The sequence below is a fragment of the Oncorhynchus masou genome, chromosome 13 (assembly GCF_036934945.1).
Source record: "Oncorhynchus masou masou isolate Uvic2021 chromosome 13, UVic_Omas_1.1, whole genome shotgun sequence".
Classification (NCBI taxonomy): domain Eukaryota; kingdom Metazoa; phylum Chordata; class Actinopteri; order Salmoniformes; family Salmonidae; genus Oncorhynchus; species Oncorhynchus masou.
This window is the reverse complement of record NC_088224.1, coordinates 34802754-34818817: the sequence shown is the minus strand read 5'-3', so window position 1 is coordinate 34818817 and position 16064 is coordinate 34802754. Positions and strand designations below refer to the sequence as shown.

At 41.0% G+C, this 16064-nt stretch overlaps 1 protein-coding gene across 5 annotated transcripts in view; it reads left to right on the top strand.

Annotated features, from left to right (window-relative positions):
- Positions 1-2881: 2881 nt before the first annotated feature.
- sema4ab (sema domain, immunoglobulin domain (Ig), transmembrane domain (TM) and short cytoplasmic domain, (semaphorin) 4Ab) overlaps positions 2882-16064 on the top strand; it is a 55746-nt gene continuing 42563 nt past the window's right edge. For 2 of the 5 annotated variants that reach the window (XM_064983570.1, XM_064983565.1), the window contains exon 1: positions 7963-8235. The gene's annotated coding sequence lies outside the window, so the exon portion shown is untranslated. Of the gene's footprint in view, positions 3091-6400; positions 6437-7962; positions 8236-16064 lie in introns of those variants that run through there. The other 3 variants (XM_064983568.1, XM_064983567.1, XM_064983566.1) reach the window with 3 other exon arrangements.

Sequence of the window (16064 nt, the reverse complement as noted above, 5' to 3'; positions counted from 1 at the left end):
CATATTGTGTGAACCATTTAGAAATTACAGCACTTTTTTTGTACATAAAAAGGACAAATCACTTGTATTTGTATTAAAACAGTAAAAAGTTAAGTATTTGCCCCATATTCATAGCACATGATTCATCGAGCTTGTGACTACAAATCGTGAATATTGATGAGAGACAAAGTTACAGATGCACAAATATCATAGGAGGGTTAGCTAACACGCTAAGGACTTGCAAAGTAGCTAAAAAGTTGTAAGTAGTTGAAAAGTTGTTAACTAGCTCAACTGCTAAAGTTGTCCATGATGACATTCGAATTCACAACCTTTGGGCTTCTAGACATTCCCGTTACATTCGTTTTTGCGTTAAGCAACCATCTGTCTTAAGTAACCATACCAAACATACCAAACATTATAATAAATCGAGTTCTTGGATTTACGTACAATATAATACGAAATGCTCTGGGACCAGGTTCCCCCTGTTATCCTAATGGTGAGCGATTATCATGTTTTGGGGGTATGAAATTTGTGCATTGGTAACTTTCTCACTCATAATTATTCACGATTCATTCAGGATTATCCCTAATCATGGTAGCATCCACATTAATGTAGACGTTTTTAGAAACATATTATATTCTTATCAACAATAAAAGTGACTCCAAAATGACACAATACATTATTTTCCACTTATTTTTTATTGGGAACAAAATAATCTGAAACACAACCAAAACAAACATCAAATGCATCCCAAAAATGTGTAGAGTCACAAGCTTGATGTAGTCATTGCGTGTTATGAATACGGGACCAAATACGTAACTTTTTATAACTTTAATACACATTTGTCCCAACACCTTTTCGCCCATAAAATTGGGGGACTATGTGCAGAAATTGCTGTAGTTTCTAAACGGTTGCAAGCGCCATGCTCTACCAACTAGCTATATGGGACAATTTAATGCAATAAGACCCACAATGGCCACAAACAAATGCGTTCGAACTCCAATGAGCGCACGCCCTCTTTTGGTAAACATTTATGCTATGCACGCAGGTTAGGCTACCATTTGCCTTGACTCTCGAGTCGCAGAGATTCGGAAGACACTGCCATATAGCCTATCAAATACAAATTATAAACGTATAACAGCCTACTTAACTACAATAACATGGTATTTACTTTTAGATTGTAATAATTGCTTGAGTTTGCAGACCTAGTGAATAATTTTTATTTTTACCTTTATTTAACCAGGCAAGTCAGTTAAGAACAAATTCTTATTTTCAATGACGGCCTGGGAACAGTGGGTTAACTGCCTGTTCAGGGGCAGAACGACAGATTTGTACCTTGTCAGCTCGGGGGTTTGAACTCGCAACCTTCCGGTTGCTAGTCCAACGCTCTAACCACTAGGCTACCCTGCCGCCCCAGGTGGCAACAAGCACCGTTTATTTATCCTGTCAGATAATATATAGGCTATAGACCAATATATGTAGGTGCTGTCAATACCCTCACCTATCATTTTGTATATTTGGAAACTGTGCTAAGTCCTGCAGAGGCATGAAACATTGCCATTCGCGCAAAGGGTTGTTCCAAGGTAGCTGCTAAGACTCAAATCGTAGGCTATTTTCTATTATTATCCATCTTACCAGCTCCTTCCCTCGCTGTGTTCATGACCTACCTATTGAGAGATGGGAAGTAAAGCTGCAGGGTACATTGTTGAATACATTTTGGTATGGTCAAATTGGACATTCTGGTATGGTATGGTTTAAATTGGACATTCCCAGTAGCAGTGCGTGGGTAAAATCACTTAGGATGCCAAGCCCCCCCCCCCCCCCCAAAAAAAAATAATTAAAGCCATTGTGTGGTAATTGTGTTGTTTGCTCCATAACCTGTTGATTCATATGCCTCGCGGCCCTGGTATATAGGCCGAAAGGCAAAGACAATAAGACGACAGAGGCAGAAACAAAATCAATCACACCGTTGTTTTACCACAAAATCGGAAAGCAGCCTCTGACCAAATGAAGTCCATAAAGCATATTAAATGTACAGTAACAGACAGTTACATGACCTACAGCATGGTCAATCAAGTTAATGTTTCCATTTCAACTTCAATATTTCAACATCATCAAATCACCTGTTTAGTCTAATACAGTCACAACTAAAATATACCAATAACAATTTAGTCCAATCAACGTAAGCTAAATATGATGTGGCTGTCCATGGTTCTGATTTCTGTGCGCGTTCGTCCAAGTAGAAAAACGTGATGACTCACCCTACTTGTAGAGAAACACCAATGCCATCCTCTCTTTCGTGCTGACAAAACGGTCTATAACTCTGTCATACAGTACATACTTTTATTTTTTGTTGTCTTAGGCTACCTGGCTAAAATGCTTGCTCGCTAGCCTAACCTTCATGGGCAATGTTAGCTAGTTAACATTAGCCTTCTACATCTAGCTACATATTGAACGTCAACCCTCTCAGGCCAGGGGCACAACAATGTATGAATTAATGGTTGGATCAGAATCACAGTTATAATCATTGTCCTGTATGTTGTTTTAAGTAAAACCACAAGTCCAAATCCCTATCTCCATCCATGGCTAATTTAGGAAAGGGACAAATTTAGCTGGCTAGCTAGCCACTGGAAGACAACGACACAACGAGATGCAACAATTGAAGTTGTTTCTGTCAATGAGGTATGCTCTCAATAGGAGTGCCACCAAATCCACACTGGCTTCCCTTTTTTTGTTGTTGGTGCGCCTGGACCATTCACAGTTGAGCTCGCTCAGTTTAGCTCAACGCTGATTGGCTTCCCTTGCAAAGCGTCTCAGCGTTGATACAGCGATATATGTTTTAGCAGTTGTCAAACTGTCTCGAAATTGCGGTTGGCATAGGCATGCAACGGCCGCCTGTCTATCCAAGATAGCGTCTGAGGTGGAAAATTGGTTTAAATGACACGATGAAAAAATGATGGTTTGTTATAGTAAGCGTTTCTCTTGTTCCTTCCTTAATGACCTTCCGTATACCGGCCCAACAAGAAGGCTGAGGGAAAAGCTTTTTCGAATTTTCACCAGAGAATTGCCAGAAACTGTTCTGTGGAGGGTGCAAGATCAAGTAGTGACCAGGTAAAACGGATTGTTGATCTACATGTCTGCACATGTAATGAGCTCTGAGGTGCAGGGTTGCAGTCAGATGTGGGTTAATGGATCCTGTGCTGTGTAAATTCAGTTTTGTTTCATATCCAGCATATATCAAACAAATTATTGGATAAAAAATGTAACTTTTTCCAGGTAATTTATTTAAATGTAAGGTATTTGGGGCGGCAGGGTAGCCTAGTGGTTAGAGTGTTGGACTAGTAACCGGACTAGTAACCGGTTGCAAGTTCAAACCCCTGAGCTGACAAGGTAAAAATCTGGCGTTCTGCCCCTGAACAGGCAGTTAACCCACCGTTCCTAGGCCGTCATTGAAAATAAGAATTTCTTCTTAACTGACTGAGTAAAGGTAAAATTAAAAAAATGTGTGAAGAGCCTACCCAATGTTTTTTACTTGCATAGGCCAAAATGATGTTTTACAAAAGCTGTGTAAATTAATAGCTTATGAAATGTTTTTCTGTAATTTTATGGATATCACATGGCCATCTTAGTTTCTGGTTTTGTTCAATTCAATTTGGCTAGGCCTACTTATTCCAAATTATAAACCTGGTGGTTCGAGCCCTGAATCCTGATTGGCTAACAGCCATCAGACTGTATATACCACGGGTATGACAACATTTATTTTTACTGCTCTAATTACATTGATAACCAGTTTATAATAGCAATAAGGCACCTTGGGGGTTTGTGGTATATGGCCAATATACCATGGCTAAGGGCTGTGCCGAAGAACAGCCCTTAGCCATGGTGTATTGGCCAAATCTTGGAAAACAGCTTTTGTTTTACCACTCCTCAAGGGAGGTGATGTTAGTGAGTTGGATAATTAACAGCCCATCTCTAAGCTCTCCTGTTTGGCTAAAATTCTAGAGTCACTGGTGAATAGGCAACTACAATCTTTTTTAATTAACAGTATTCTTTCTAGTAATCAATCTGGCTTTAGACATAAACACAGTACTATTACGGCCACTGTACGTGTTGTAAATGATATTACTAATGTCCTAGATAATAGAAAGTATTGTGCCGCCTTGTTCATAGATTTATCTAAAGCTTTTGACACTGTAGACCATGTAATACTTTTGGGTAAGCTGTCGTCAATAGGACTGGGACTGGATGCCTGTCGTTGGTTTCATGACTATCTAAAGGATAGAAGTCAAGCTGTTAGAGTCGACGGCATCCAGTCAGAGCCATTGGAGTTGGTTAAAGGGGTCCCACAAGGTTCTATACTTGGTCTATTACTGTTCACTCTCTACATAAACAATATTGGTGATGAGATAAGAAAGTGTCAAATTCATTTATATGCTGATGACACTGTCATATATTCTATCGCTTCAACGGCTGACCAAGCATTATCACTATTATTTTAATATATTACAAGAGTCTTTTATACAGCTGAAACTTTTTTTAAATGCAAAGAAAACACATTTTATGATTTTTAATATGTTAAAAAAGTTGGTTGAAAATACACTTGCACTTACGAGCTTAGATGGTTCTCGAATTAATCATATAAATACTTAGGGATATGGTTGGATGATAAACTGTCTTTTAAAATGCATATTGATGAACTTTGTAAACGGCTATAAAACAAGCTAGGCTTCCTCTATAGAAACAGGACATGCTTGTCCTCCACAAATAGAAGACAAATTGTGCAAGCTACTTTTATGTCTGTTATAGATTATGGGGCTATAGCTGGATGCTACTTATCATTGCGCACTTACAGTGGGGCAAAAAAGTATTTAGTCAGCCACCAATTGTGCAAGTTCTCCGACTTAAAAAGATGAGAGAGGCCTGTAATTTTCATCATAGGTACACTACAACTATGACAGACAAACTGAGAAAAAAAATCCAGAAAATCACATTGTAGGATTCTTAATGAATTTATTTGCAAATTATGGTGGAAAATAAGTATTTGGTCAATAACAAAAGTTTATCTCAATACTTTGTTATATACCCTTTGTTGGCAATGACAGAGGTCAAACGTTTTCACACACTGTTGCTGGTATTTTGGCCCATTCCTCCATGCAGATCTCCTCTACAGCAGTGATGTTTTGGTGCTGTTGCTGGGCAACACGGACTTTCAACTCCCTCCAAAGATTTTCTATGGTTGAGTCTGGAGACTGGCTAGGCCACTCCAGGACCTTGAAATGCTTCTTACGAAGCCACTCCTTCGTTGCCTGGGCGGTGTGTTTGGGATCATTGTCATGCTGATAGACCCAGCCACGTTTCATCTTCAATGCCCTTGCTGATCGAAGGAGGTTTTCACTCAAAATTTCACGATACATGGCCCCATTCATTCTTTCCTTTAACACGGATCAGTAGTCCTGGTCCCTTTGCAGAAAAACAGCCCCAAAGCATGATGTTTCCACCCCCATGCTTCACAGTAGGTGTGGTGTTTTTGGATGCAACTCAGCATTCTTTGTCCTCCAAACACGACGAGTTGAGTTTTTACCAAAAAGTTATATTTTGGTTTCATCTGACCATATGACATTCTCCCAATATTCTTCTGGATCATCCAAATGCTCTCTAGCAAACTTCAGACGGGCCTGGAGATGTACTGGCTTAAGCAGGGGGACACGTCTGGCACTGCAGGATTTGAGTCCCTGGCGGCGTAGAGTGTTACTGATGGTAGGCTTTGTTACTTTGGTCCCAGCTCTCTGCAGGTCATTCACTAGGTCCCCCCGTGTGATTCTGGGATTTTTGCTCACCGTTCTTGTGATCACTTTGAACCCACGGGGTGAGATCTTGCGTGGAGCCCCAGATCGAGGGAGATTATCAGTGGTCTTGTATGTCTTCCATTTCCTAATAATTGCTCCCACCGTTGTTTTCTTCAAACCAAGCTGCTTACCTATTGCAGATTCAGTCTTTCCAGCCTGGTGCAGGTCTACAATTTTGTTTCTGGTGTCCTTTGACAGCTCTTTGGTCTTGGCCATAGTGGAGTTTGGAGTGTGACTGTTTGAGGTTGTGGACAGGTGTCTTTTATACTGATAAGTTCAAACAGGTGCCATTAATACAGGTAACGAGTGGAGGACAGAGGAGCCTCTTTAAGAAGAAGTTACAGGTCTGTGAGAGCCCGAAATCTTGCTTGTTTGTTGGTGACCAAATACTTATAAATTCATTAAAAATCCTACAATGTGATTTTCTGGATTTTTTTTCTCATTTTGTCTGTTATAGTGTACCTATGATGAAAATTACAGGCCTCTCATCTTTTTAAGTGGGAGAACTTGCACAATTGGTGGCTGACTAAATACTTTTTTGCCCCACTGTAGGTTTATTACGGGTTGTAACGTTCGTCGTTGGGAGAAAGAGAGGACCAAGGTGCAGTGTGGTAAGTATTCATTATGCCTTTTAGTGAAAACGAATACTCGAACAAAACAACCAAAAACAATAAACAAAACAGTTCTGTATGGTGAACATACACTACAGAAAATAATCACCCACAACTCAAAACTGAAACCAGGCTACCTAAGTATGATTCTCAATCAGGGACTACGATTGACAGCTGCCTCTGATTGAGAACCATACCAGGCCAAACACAGAAATCCCAAATTATAGAAAAAGGAACAGACTCCCCACCCCAACTCACGCCCTGACCATACTAAAACAAAGACAAAACAAAGATCAGAACGTGACACTACCCCCCCCCCCCCCAACCTGAACCTATAGGGGAGGGTCTGGGTGGGCGTCTATCCGCGGTGGTGGCTCTGGCGCAGGACGTGGACCCCACTCCACCATAGTTTTTGTCCACCTCTTCACCTGCCTCCGTGGCCTCTTTAGAGCGGCGACCCTCCCCGCCGACCTCAGACTGGGGACCCTAGCCCCGGGTCCAGAATGGAACTAAGGTCAGAACGTGACACGGGTGCTAGCTACAGAACTCACCACTGTGTTTTATATAAAAATGTAGGTTGGACTTCGCTGTCCATGAGACGAGAACAACGTGCTCTCGTGTTTGTCTATAAAGCACTTCTGAATAAACTACCTTCTTATTTATCATCACTCATCAACATTAGAATTAGAATTCCTAAAACCAGGTCTCAAGCATGGATTACACTTGAGGCCCATGCGATCTCCACAGAGTTGGGTATGGCTGCCTTTTCCTGTTACGCTCCTTGCCTATGGAATAGCCTGCAGACTAAACTTAAACTTGAGACTCTTGTCCCCTTTGCCCATTTTAAATATTTATTGTAGCATTTTTATTTTTGTATTGCTTGTAACTGTTTCGGGTAATGCAAGTTCTTGTGCTGTTAGTAGAATAACCTGTGTGTAAATGAAATCTGTTGCTGTATTTTTGTTTTGTTTTTTGTATTATCTGTGATCGTTTTGTTTGTCTTGTTTAGTTTTTAAAATCATTGTACCTAAACTGTATGTGTAAACATGTACATGCAGGGCCCAACTGTAAAAGAGATCTTGGTCTCAGTCTGTGTTCCTTGTTGAAATATTGCCATATATATACACTACATTAGACCTATTATTATTGTTATTTCCAAAAACCTGGATATGTGGAACAAACAGAGTATCAAGTAATATGTCTGCCAGAATGCTCTGCTGAAGTTAGTAGTGGATGATACTCGTAAAAGCCAGAATGGGCTTTAAAGTTGACAAAGGCATTGAGAAAAATGTGTTAACATTAATTGTAATGAAGGAAAAATGTAATTATGTGACCACAAGCAACATAGTGGATTTGATCTGTATAACCTATAATATTGTGTTATCAGCAGCAGAGGATAATACAATCTTTGGTTATAGTCTTACCGGGTTTCCTCCTATAGATGGCGCCTGTTGATCAAGAGAGATAGTCCACGGTAATCTGTTGATCAACCGTGTGTTCACTTTGCTGAGCGGGGGACATACAATTATATGGGAGGAGGCAGGCCAGGCAGACAGGCGTTTTTTCCACTGGGAGCTCCAAGAGCAAATGTTTACGGTCAGCGGTTTCCCTTTGTGGGCACGATTTAATTCGTTCGGAAGCGAGAGCAGAGCTTGCTACCTGAGCGGCGTATAAACTACTACAACAATCCGATCCAGCCTACCTGAACGCAAGGGTGCGCTGGATAGAACAACGCCGGGAGAAGACACGCATAAACGCATTCCGTGAAGATACCTTGTTCTCTGCCCTTTGAGATGTAGGTAAGAACACTGACGAGTAGGCACTTTTAGTAGCCTTTTTCAATATTTGCAGTAGAGCACGTTAGATAGGCTAGCTATGTACTTTAAACTAGTACATTTGAACCAGCACAACCACTTAACGTTGTTAGCCTGAACATTGTTGCTAGTTCAGCTTTTCATTCAGTGAGCGTTTTGATTGTAAACGGCCCATGTTACAGCCAGCATAACGTTACTCTCGTGGTAGCCTTCATATGTTTTGTCGAATTTGCATTGTAAATGGGAACGGAACAAAACCAGGTTTGTGATAATACACGCTTGTATTTTGCAAACGATTCTGAATGACTTTTGCGCGCTGGGTGTTGTAAAACCGAGAGAAAGCAACAATTATGGGATGGACTTTGGAAAACACGTGTTTTCCTCTGGCTGACTCGCGCTGTGGAATGTTTTGGGAGTGGAATGTGGGGATTGTTTTCAATTTGTCTTGTACTTTTGTTGTTTTTACTGTTATGAAATTCAGTTGCAGCGTTCACTCTGGAATCCAATGTTTGTGGGTGTCGAATAATATCAGCAGTGGAAAAATAAGCTATATTCACTAGTTCATAACCTTTGACTTGGTTGTCTGTCTGTGTTTGCCCAGCGAAGTTGGCCAACCAAACTCATACAGCTTGGTGAAACTTTTCAGTTGTTGATATAATGACCAACCGTATCAGACCTAAAACACTCATTAGCTAGTCTGTTCATTTTCAAGCAGTTAGGCCGATTAACCTGTGCCCCCGCACATTGATTCTGTACCGGTACCCCCTGTATAGCCTCACTTCTGTTATTTTACTGCTGCACTCTACTTATTATATTTTTTACTCATCAATTTTTTACATAACTTATTTTTCTTAAACGTATTGTTGGTTAAAAGCTTGTAAGTGAGCATTTCACTGTAAGATCTACACCTGTTGTATTCGACACATGTGACAAATATACATCCTATTTATTTGACTGGGTCAATAACATCTTAGATGTAGGTTAGGATTGTCCACGCGCTCTCAAACGTGAGTCTACCTCCTGATTCCATTGTCACTGCTGCTCGGAGATGGAGAATGCAGAATACCCATGAAAATAGGCTAACCCATGAAATGGCTACAATTGTGTTTCAAAGTGATTTTAATGCATTTTTGTTATTCTGTGACAGATCTAATGCCAACGGAAAGCCATGCTTGGCTGCAAATATGAAGGAAGTCATTGACTGACTGTTGTCTTTGTGGCAAAGGGGTGGAGATGGAGGGTTGTCTTGCTCTTACCCACTCATGTGGAACATTGGATAGATGGTTGAAGTGTGCATCAGAGGCGCACAAACTAATTATTCTGTCTAGGGTTGGGTGGTATCCAGATTGTCATAGTTATACCGCTTCTGTACCATACCAGGACATACTGTATTACCGAATGTGCGCACAAGGGGTGCTATTTCACAAAAAAAAAAAATTGGACACACACACAGAGACAAAGGCATGAGGGGATTGAATGTCTCTGCTCTAACCAAGAAGCTTGATCTTGACATCTAGCCTCCTAACTATCAAGTTAGCAAAGCAAATGCATAGCTGGAGCCCTGCGCTGGATATAATTTGTGACACATTTTATATATGCCACATGACCTACAGTTTGTGGACACCTGCTCGTCTAACATCTCATTCCAAAATCATGGGCATTAATATGGAGTTGGTCCCCTCCCTTTGCTGCTATAACAACCTCCACTCTTCTGGGAAGGCTTTCTATTAGATGCTGGAACATTGCGGCAGGGACTTGCTTCCATTCAGTCACGAGTATTAGTGAGGTCGTGCACAAAGGTTGGGTGATTAGGCCTGGTTTGCAGTCAGCGTTCCAATTCATCCCAAAGGTGTTTGATGGGGTTGAGGTCAGGGCTCTGTGCAGGCCAATCAAGTTTTTCCACACTGTTCTAAGTTGGAAGCACAGAATTGTCTAGAACTGTCATCAACGGGTGTGGCTGAAATGGCTGAATCCACTCATTTGAAAGTGTCTACATATATTTATTATATATACTATATATACATTTTTTTATGGTATTGAAAATCATACCATCTGTATTTTGGGGGAAAAAACAGTATAGCGCTCAAGCCTCCTTCTGTCATTGGTGGAGGATCTCCACAGCTCTTGAAACCAAAGCCTGCACATCACAATCATCTTGTTTGAAGTCAGCTTCAGCCTCTGGACATGCTGATGCTTTATTGCCTGGCTGGTAGTCTGAAGTTCTCCAACCCTTTCGTCTGACAGTATTGTTTATAAATGGGGGCTTTTTCCTCAGATCTTCATATCATGAGTCAGTGAGTAATATGTGAAAGCAGATAAAGGTGCGTGGTGGGCAGAAGTGCAGGTGTCTAGTGGTTTCTGTCTATTGAAGAGGCTTTGTATGCTTCATTTGCACACAGTCTCGGGGGGGGGGTTGTGTGCTATTGCATCCTAGTTAATTGGCTTGTTCTTGGAAAAACAGTTGTGCAGCATGTGTGCATGCTCATGCACGCACACACACACAAACAACGATACACGCCATTAGACATGCAGATAAACACACTCAACCTCAGCTAGACACACGCATGAATGCACGCATACCCGCACACTCAACTAAAACCACAAACCCCTCGTCAGACCTGGTAATAGAGTGGTGAGGAGGAGGAGTCTGCTGTGTATGGAATTGACTTTGCCATTTCTCTAATGTTTTCAAGTTCACTTAAACATAATTTGAAGCTTTGTTTGACTGACAGTTACAGCTGATTTTGGGATTGTATATCAATTCGCTCTTCTTATAAATGTGTCATCTAATGTGTTAATTTTTAAACTTTATGCAGCCAGCTCCAGATATCAGGGCATAAAAAAATACAACTGTCCTTAATTAGCCTAGTGGGCATGTGCGCCCAGCTATATCCTGTGCCAAGCTTGTTTTCCCTGGCTGAACTCGCTGGCTAACTGAACTATGCTCATTTTCGCCCTCATTGCTAAAGGTCATAAATACTGCAGCCTACACTTCAAAACTCTGTTGCTAGTTCTAAAATCATGTAACCAAGAAATTTGCTGGAAAGAAACTTAAATGATTTCTTGAAATAGTCATGACTGGTTTGGGGTATCTGTCGTGTAAGACAACGGTGGCGAAGGATATCATTGCTCCTTAACACATCCAAGTTCGGTTTTGAGATACATAGTTGTAAGGTTAGCTGGAAGTTTCTGTCTGTTCTTGGAACTGTGGCAACTGGTAGCCTCTTATTGCTTGGCTCGATGGGATTTGTAGTGATTTTGCCAACGCAGCCAGATATGTAAACTGTATTGTACACTTAACCTTTTTTAAACACATCATATTTGTTGCGGACCTTTTTAGTTTAATGAGTAATCCAGTAATGGCACAAGTTAATTGACATGAACTTAATTGATATGAGGGTCTGCGGAGCTGCTCCTCCTCGCCACTCTACGCTCTGGGCTGGTCAGATCTGCTGTAGTCATGACAACTCCACGGGCCTAAGGGGATCAAAGCTTTCGCTGGAGATTTGCCTCTGTATTTTGCCTCGCTCTCGCTTGCTCTTTCTTTCTCTGTCCCACTCTCTCGATGTCACATCTGTAGCCTGGCTTGGACAAAGGCGAGTCTTCTCTTTCTTGTCTTCTCCTCTTTCTTTGCAGCTGGGGTTACCCCTACCACAATGAGTCCTAGTGATGTTTTCATATAACCCTAGTCCCCAATTTTGTCTGATTTATACCGGGTCAGGACTTTGATGGTTTTGACACACGCAATTTTTACATTATAACCATATGAACGATTGTCGCTGTGGTCGCAACTCGCATTCTTAATGAAGCAGTTCTCACACAGAAAAGCTTTGCTTCTCTTTGCTTTACTTATTCGCCTCATCCCTTTGTTTTGGTGGCTCTGTATTGCACCGTTATCGTTTGACTGATTTGGGAAAGCTGCATACAAAATGTATTTTTATTTAAAGATAAAGTTCTGTCTAGCCCCAATTCAGACTTACGCACCAAAGTAAACTTGTAAATTAGAATGGTACTGTGAAATGAAAAGTATTTGAAGATTAATTTAGCCTCTGCTTATAAATTAAACATTCACCGTTTACAAAAATCTATTGTTTGTGCATCTCTGAGCGATGTTCTATAGATTCCAGTGGTCATTTCATGTTTTCATGTGCATCTGAGATACTGCTGTTCAAGCAGGCAGAAATTAGTCCGGTATGACACAGCATTGCCATAAAGCCACTCTCACTACACTGGAAGTTAATAGGAATTACTACTTTACATTGCAAAAATGTCTATCATACATGTCAGATTTCAATACCGGCCAATGTCAAAACACAGGAGGTTGTCTTCTCTCAAATGAGATGTTGATTAAAAAAAATGCTATATTCCTACCTTGAGAAATATGTAATTTAAGAGGGTCCATCACATTTCTCCTATTTGTCTGCCTCTTCAGTCCAGGATGCATACATAAAGAGAGATGAGGAATCATCTTTGTATCTGTGCCATTTTATAGAATCTGTGACAGCAGGGGCAACGATGTTGAGTACCTATTGGCTGAACCCCAACCCACTCACACACACTTGGCTGAACCCTCCCGATGACCTGGTTGGACACGACTCCAACAGGGTCACCAGGAGGGCTCAGCCAATGAAGTCAGAAGTCTCACCCAGTTGACAACATTAAAATGGTGGTGCCCATGCTAATTCTGCCTTTTGGCCACTAGAGGCCTATATCATTCTCCATGGGTACGTTGCATGGTGCCGTTGCAAAGACTCCACTCAGCGAGACACATCGATCTGCAGGTTGAACATATTGAGATTGTAGACTCCTAAATTGATAATGCAGTTTGTTTAGGCAATATTTTTTTTTTTTTTTTTTTTACAGCTTACTCGGTACTTCACTTACTGATATTGACTTTGGTATTAATGTGTGTAGCTAAGTTTGCATGCTAGCTAGCTAGCCAGCCAGCCAAAGAGCGAGCATTGCATTGTGGGTTTTGAACTTAGCTGCAGAAGATTTCCATAACAACTCGCGTTGCTACCAACCTTATTATAATAACAAAATAGAATAATTGTTCTCACAATATTTAACTCTGTGAATTAGTGGATTGTTTTCTTTAAGCCCACCTCCCCCTTTTGTTTTAAAGGCGCTCTGGCTACTGTCAGGGGCCTTGCTACTGTCTCTTCTCAGAATTGCAGAATGAGGGTTTTATGCGGGCATTATATTGCCTGTAAAGCTATAACTCACCCAGAACAACTGGATCTTGCCATAGTCTACCCTATGATTTGGGGGTGCCTGTGGGTGGCATTGTTCCAATCGTCTTTGGTCCAAATCGGATGATGAGTATTATATTTAATGCAGGGTGGTATACCATATTTTACTATATACCGGTATTGTTGCACAGACGAGTTTGGGTTTTTACTTTACCATTTCAAGTAAGGCCATTCTACTGCCAATGTTTGTCTATGGAGATTGCATGGTGGTGTGCTTGATTTATTTTTATTTTTTTATTTATACACCTGTCAGCAACGGGTCTGGCTGAAGTAGCCAAATCCAGTAATTTGAAGGGGTGACCACATATTTTTGTATGTGTGTAGATATATATGTCACATACATACGTGTGTGTGTATAAACGCAACATGTAAAGTAGTGGTCCCAGGTTTCATGAGCTGAAAAAAAGATCCCAGAAATGTTCCATTAGCACAAGCTTATTTCTCCATATTTTTTTTTGTTTGCACAAATTTGTAGACATCCCAGCTTTGCCACAAAACACAATGCCACAGATGTCTCAAGTTTTGAGGAAGCGTGCAATTGGCTTGCTGACTGCAGGAATGTCCAACAAAGCAGTTTCCAGATAATTGAATGTTCATTTCTCTGGTCTGCGGCCTCACAACTGCAGACCACGTGTAACCATGCCAGCCCAGGACCTCCACATCCGGCCTCTTCACCCGCGGGATCGTCTGAGACCAGCCACCGGGACAGCTGATGAAACTGGGGATTTGCACAAGCGAAAGTTTCTGACTGTTTGTGCAGAAAGTTGTCTCAGGGAAGCTCATCTGCGTCCTTGTTGTTCTCACCAGGGTCTTGACCTGACTGCAGTTTGGGGTCGCAACCGACTTCAGTGGGCAAATGCTCACCTTCAATGGCCATTTGCACTCTTTAGAAGTGTGCACTTCACCGGTTTCAACTGTACCGGGCAGATAGCGTGTATGGTGTCGTGTGGGTTAGAGGTTTGCTTATGTCAACGTTGTGAACAGTGCCCCATGGTGGTCGTGACAAGACCCTGACACCCGTTGTCGTAGCTTGAGTCAAATATTCAACCCTTTTAATATGGCAAGTCTACATATGTTTAGGAGTTAAACAAAAGGAGCATTTGTTGTCTAACTGGGAGTCTCGTGAGTGAAAACATCCAAAGATCATCAAAGGTAAACGATTAATTTGATTGCTTTTCTGATTTCGTGACCAAGTTACCTGATGCTAAGTGTACTTACTGTTTTGTCGAGAGATCAAGACGACAGGTGGATTAACCAAAGGCTAAGCTGTGTTTTGCAATATTGTACTTGTGATTTCATGAATATGATATATTTGTAGTAATATTATTTGACTGTGGCGCTATGCTATTAAGCGTTGCTGATGACAATTATACCGGATCCGGGATGGGTGGTTCAAAGAGGTTAATCAAGGTATTTGGGCTTCTCCAAGCTTTGATGCTGGTCATCAGTAGCCTACCAAACTTTCTGACTGCCTGGTACTCAACACTGTATTGTCCCTCTAAATCACTCTGACATAAATGCAAATGTTTTCAAAAATGTAATCAAATACTTCACGAGATCTCATGTTGCACAACATTTCTATAGGCTATGCATTTGCATGAGAAAACAGAGTGATGGCCTCTACTAAAAAGAGGATCCCATCAGCTAGGCCGAGTGTATTTATTTCTCAACTTTCCTAATATTAAGCACATTGGTTATATTTACAACCAGTGTATAGCCTACCTGGCTGGCATGAAAATGAACCATGGGAAAAGTGTCCTCCATTTGCTATATAAGTGTATAGGTCACATGTATTTGTTTCCCCGCTGCACCTGTATCGAAACAGGGGCATGATAATAGTCCATTCTAAATCAAAACAAATTTCTCTCACACGTGTATATTTATTATATGGTATATGTAAAGACAAGATTAAATCAAGAATAGTCTGATGGGTGACAATATTTGCCTATCGCCTGTGAATGATATATTATCAATTGTGAATGATGCCCAGCGTTAGAAACAATGCCCTTTTTTCTCTCAATTTGTCCAAATCATAGTCACACATCTCATGTAGCCTCACCCATAGGCCTATGTTTTGATAAGGTCTGTATCACAGCTAAAGTGGCCAAATCACTTCTTAAAATTAAGCACATTAGGTTCTACACACCTTGTAAAGCTGATTAACTGGCATACAGTACCAGTCAAAAGTTTGTAGTTTTTAAGGGGTTTTGTTTATTAGTGAAGACATCAAAAATATGAAATAACACACATGGAATCATGTAGTAGCCAGCAAAGTAGCCACCCTTTTCCTTGATGACAGCTTTGCATTCTCTTGGCATTCCCTCCCAGCTTCATGAGGAATGATTTTCCTACAGTCTTGAAGGAGTTCCCACACATGCTGAGCATTGTTGGCTGATTTTCCTTCTCTGTGGTCCAACTCATCCCAAACCATCTCAATTTGGGTTGAGGTTGGGTATTTGTGGATGCTAGGTCATCTGATGCAGCACTCCATCACTCTCCTTCTTGGTCAAATAGCCCTTACACAGCTTGGGGGTGTGTTGATTCATTGACCTGTTGAATAAT